Source organism: Octopus bimaculoides, chromosome 26 (genome assembly GCF_001194135.2).
Source record: "Octopus bimaculoides isolate UCB-OBI-ISO-001 chromosome 26, ASM119413v2, whole genome shotgun sequence".
Taxonomy (NCBI): Eukaryota; Metazoa; Mollusca; class Cephalopoda; order Octopoda; family Octopodidae; genus Octopus; species Octopus bimaculoides.
The window spans coordinates 1,462,923-1,468,901 of record NC_069006.1 but is presented as its reverse complement, the minus strand read 5'-3'; the positions used below and the strand labels follow the sequence as shown (position 1 = coordinate 1,468,901).

General features: G+C 31.3%; 1 long non-coding RNA gene across 1 annotated transcript in view; it reads right to left on the bottom strand.

Annotated features, from left to right (window-relative positions):
- LOC106869464 (uncharacterized) overlaps positions 1-5,979 on the bottom strand; it is a 22,330-nt gene that overhangs the window by 15,348 nt on the left and 1,003 nt on the right. The gene's annotated exons all lie outside the window — the stretch shown is intronic.

Sequence of the window (5,979 nt, the reverse complement as noted above, 5' to 3'; positions counted from 1 at the left end):
TATATATATATAGATAGATAGATAGATAGATAGATAGATAGATAGATAGATACATACATACATACATACATACATACATAGAGAGAGAGAAGAGAGAGAGAAGAGAGAGAGGAGAGAGAGAGAGAAGATATTCATTAGAATTCATTAGAGAAGGCTCAATGGCAAGAAGTTACTGCTATATGTAATGGAGTCTAACTGTTTAACAGTGCACGAAAATGGCGATAAAAGCGTCTCCGTTAGCCATTTTACTTTCCACCTATGAGAGATTTTAATTGCAATTAAAGTCCGAAAGGTGTGACGTTTCGATAATAAGTAATAAACAGTAAAGCCATTTCCACAATACACACTGCCAACTGACAGGCCTCTCTTTACCCCCGCCCTCTGCCTTCCCCTCCCAACCTCTCTCTTTCTCTATTGCTCTCCGGCTCTTTCTCACCTCCTTTCTCTCTCATTTTGCCTCTATTCGCATTTTTCCCTTTCTCTCTCTCTCTCTCCCTCACTCACACACACACACACACACACACACTCTTTCTCTCTCTGTTTCTCTCGCTCTTTCTCTGTCTCTTTTTATTATCGAAGATGTCTTCAGCGCCTGGCTTGAATTCTGTATTTCGTGAGCTGAATGGAGAATTTTGTTTGTTTGTTTCTTTTGTTACTCTTGAGTTCAATTTATTTATTTATTTTTTCTCTATTTCTTTATTTATTTTGATATTCATTGAGCGCCTTAATTTATTTAATTTTTCTTTTCGTTCATTCATAAAGCGTTCATTACGATTATTGTTCTGTTGTTAATTTTATATTTCTCTTTTTTTTAGGCCGAAATCAGGACTGATTACCTAAGGTTGTGATCAAAATAGCATTCCAACCGTGACAATCCCTTTTAGTGTTCATGTATACATTATCAAATGTGTCCGTCATTTTCTTTACGATATTAATGTAGAGTTATAGGATGCCTTAGCTGTTAATTCTAGCAAGGAAAATGCTCAAATAGACACACATAAGCGCCCCCCTTATTTTTGTTTTATATTTCATCTCTTTTTTTTTTCTTTTGCTTCCGACCGAGGTGTTACAGGTGGGGCAATACACGTGATGTTCCAGTATGGAGTTCTGCCGCACGAGCCTACAAAAGGGGCCACTACGTAATTTTCCTACAAACTTCTTTCAGTTTCTGCCTACCAAATCCACTCAAAAGTCTTTGGTCAACCCGAGACTGTAGTAGGCAATTACTCAAGGTTCTATGCAGTGGGACTGAACCCAGAATTTTGTAGTTGGGACCCAAATTTCTTAACACGCAACCACGCCTGTACCTATCCATATAGAAGGCAGCAGAAAATGGGAAAAGCATACAAAACATACAGGAACATTATAAGAAAAGAAAATAATTCAAAAGCATTTATAAAAATATATATGACCATTTAAAAACATATAAAAAAAACTAAATAAACATCAGAAGCGTATATATAAATATAAGGATGTATAAATATATATATATAAATACAAAAGATTCATGAACATAAATGACCAAATATGAAGGCGGAAAAATATTTTTAATATGATAAAAATAAACATAGAAATGTATAAGAATTTATCGGAATATAGATTTGCAGGTAATAATTGATCGCAATATTTATTTCACTGTAAGAACACAAACTAGCATGAAAACGTAGCAACGTAAAGTATTATGAAATCGAAATAACGGATAAGACAATAAATATATCAGAACGTATAATGGTATAAACACATAATATATTAGAGTTTAAAAAATTATAAGAAATTATTAAAAAATTATAAGAAATGATAGCAGTATGGAAACGTAACAACGTGTTACAGTTTAAAATCGTAACGACATATTGCAGTATTAAACGTAAAAACATATAAAAATGAATATGAATGAATATAATAGAAATATTTGTAAACTACAAAAATATATACAAGAACGTAGGTATCTTTAATAATGCATCAGAATATGGATCGTAACACATTGGAATATATATATACAGAGAGAGAGAGAGAGAGAGAGAGAGAGAGAGAGAGAGAAGCATAAGGACGCATAACACTGGAAGGAGTATATAACAATATATATAAAATACATGATTATATAAAAAGAGTTTATGAAAAATATATATATATATATATAGCAACATTTAAGAAAATATAAAACGTCATAATATAACGATATGTATACGAACGTAAAAATATATAAATGCGTAAAAACCGCGGGAAAGTATGAGTGTAAATTTGAACGTAGAATCGTATTTAAAAAGTATAAAAATAATCCATACAGGAACTTACAAGTATATATAGGAGCATAAAGAACTATAATCAACTTAGAGAGACGTATAGAAATTATTATAACGAAATTATGGCAATATAAAAGAACACGTAACGTGGAATGATACATAAGGGCGTGTATTCGTATATTAGAAGGTACCTAAGATTATATAAGAACGTGTAGCAACGTGCTACAAAATATAAGAACGCATGTACTGTAATCCTATAAGAACATATAACACAGAAGTACATATCGAAACCTACGGTAACATATAAGAACGTATAAGAATGCAAAAAAAAAAAACATATGGAAACAGATGAGAATCTTTGAAAGCGTCAAGAAATACATAAGAATCTATAAGAACGCATAAGAAATTATAACAACGAATGGAAACATACTGGAACGGATGGGAAACGTACAAAGAAAAAAATGGTATAAGAAAATTTCCTGACAAAATAGCGTGCGCACAATGGCGGTATACAAAAAGAACAAAAATACAAGATAAAAAAGAATAAAGCAAAGAAAGAGAATAGGGATAGGAGAGATCAAACGTTGAGGGAACAATGAAAAGAAGGAATGAAATGAAAGAAACTTAGAAAAGAAAAAAGTAGGGAAAAAACTCAATGAAAGAACACAAGAAATCATGGTTCTTTTATTGAAATCTTCCTTAAGGAATTTGTTGGTGATCAAGTAATGGGAAAAAAGGTAGAGTGGGGAAATGAAGAGTGGTGGTGGGTGAGTTCCCATGAAAAAAAAATTAATAGGTTTTGAGAGAAGGGGATGTGGGAATATATGCATGTTGGTGTGTAAGTGTGTGTGTATGATATGAATCTTCTTTGTGGATGATGGTGCGTGCCTATATGTGCGGTATTTGCACATGAATATAAATGCGTGTGTATGTGTGTATCTGTGTGTATATGTGAGTGTATGTGTGTGTATGTCTCTTCGTGTATATGTGTTTGTATACGATATTCATGCGTGTGTTTATTTGTAATATAATTATTGTTTGTGGATGAATACACGTGAATCGAAGTCAACTCATATGTGTGTCAGTGTGTATATCTACGCGCACGTGTGTGTGTGTGTGTGTGTATGTATGCGTGCGTACGTGAGCGTGTGTATGCGAGTGAATGCGAATGGTAGAGTTATTAGTGGTAGGATATGGGTGTAAATGTATGTTTTGGTGTATGCGTGTGTGTTAGTACGTGTGCGCATGTGTGTATGTGGTAGATAATTGTTTCGGATCGATATCCAATCAATTTTTAACTCAACGATTTTTGCACAACAAAGCAAAAATAAATAGACACTACGACAACTACTAATAACAATAGTAATAAAATTGATAACAACAACAACAACAATGATAATAATAATACTACTACTACTACTACTACTAATAATAATAATAATAATAATGTTAACGAAAGCATAATACAATTCATAATAAAGAAATAAATAGCCATTCCTCCAACTTCGACTTCGACTACTGAGAATAATAATGATAATAATAATAATAATAATAATAATAATAATAATAATAATAATAATAATAATAATAATAATAATAATAACAGCAACAACAACAGGACCAATAATATATTGATAACAAAGCAATAAATTTATCGAATAAAAGACAGGAATGCATAAACAAATAAATAGAGAAATGAAGGAAATTCTTTAGAGTGAAATTTTTAAAATGAAGGGGATGGTCTGTGAAATCAATTTTGGAAATTTGTTCCTCACAACAATCCTGATGCCCACCCCCGCCGACCGCTCTCCCACACACACCTTATGAAGACGGCGCCCTTAAAAGCAAGGGGAGTGAAGGGGGAGAGAGAGAGAGAGAGAGAGACGTGATTGTGATGTGATTTGAGTGTAGGGGGTCATACTGACACGTCATTTCGTGTATCGCGTGTTTGGCGCCTCATCTAGTAATGGCGATTAATGGCGTTGATGGCGGCCATAATGATGTTGGTGATGATGATGATGATGATGATGGCGACGACGACGACGACGGTGATGATGATGGTGATGATGAATAGAATAATAATATTAATAATAATAATAATAATAATAATAATAATAATAATAATAATAATAATAATAATAATGATAATGATAATAATAATAATATCAGAAGTTATAAGTTTAATAATGATGATAATGATGGTGATGCTGGTGGTGATAATAATAATAACCACAACAATGGAGTTAATTATAATTATATAATCATTATAATTGCGACAACAAGCAATAACTAAATGACAGTGATGATGATGACGATGATGATGATGATGTTGATGATGATGATGATGATTACTACGACGATGACGGCGTTAATAATAATGACATGCTGATGATATTAGGGAGGACTGAGTGAATAATAATAATAATATTAATAATAATAATAATAATAATAATAATAATAATACTAATAATAATAATAATAATAGTTATTATTATAACAACAACAACACTATTAATAACACGAAGAGTGATAATATTAATAATAATATAAATTAAAATAATGATAATAATGATAATAATAATAATGATAATAATAATAATAACAATAATAATAATGATAATAATAATAATAACAATAATAATAATAATAATAATAATAATAATAATAATAATAATAATGATAATAATAATAATAATAATAATAATAAGAAGAAGAAGAAGAAGAAGAAGAAGAATTACAATGGTAATACTAATGATAATAATTTATGTAACAATAATAAAGAAACAACAACAATAACAACAACAACAACAACAACAATAATAATAATAATAATAATAATAATAATAATAATAATAATAATAATAATAATAATAATGATAATAATAATAATATATAACAACAACGGCAACAAAAGCAATAATGATAGTATCATCATTGAAGAGGGCAAAATTTTACTACTACTTAAGGAAAGGCGATTATTCCTGCAGCGGTTTTCGTTTCTGCTTGGTCCCTTTCCATTTTAATCACATGAGAATTGAGGCAGTTCCCTTACACAAAACAGTATTAGTGTGACAGCAACAGCAGCGACATAATGGTAGCAGCACACAGCAACAGAAGTAGCAGCAGTACCAGCAGGACCTGCAGTGGCAGCTGGTGGTGGTGGTGGTGATGTGGTTATAGGGTTTACATGTTGGTACCGTGGCTAAAGTTTTCATATACACCGATCGAGGTTACAATTTTCAATAGAATACATCACGTTTATATGTAAATAAATAACAAATGCATACCGCAAATCCTCGAGTATAGTCCGCTCTCGAGTATAATACGCAGGGGAGTTTTAGGGGGCTGTACCTCTGAATAACCTAACCCTTGTGTATAATACGCACCCCTTCTCTAACTTGAGTCAAGGAGGTCTATATAACGTCCTTGGTTTGTAAACGTATATACGGTAACGTCCTTTATTATTATTGATATATACAGTAAAGTTCTTTATTATTATTGTATATATATAACATAATGCAAACGTGTAGCTTTTTTGTTCATTTTGTTTGCAGAAAATAAAGAAATAACAGTAATAACGTCAGTGAAAAATAAATATTAAGTAAATTGCCTTTACATATTTATCACTATCAGTTACAAACCAGACATCACAAAATGCGCCTGAATAAACATTGCCGGTCAGCAAATAAAGACTCGGACATTGCTTAGAAAATATTTCTCATTTTTAACCTCGTATATA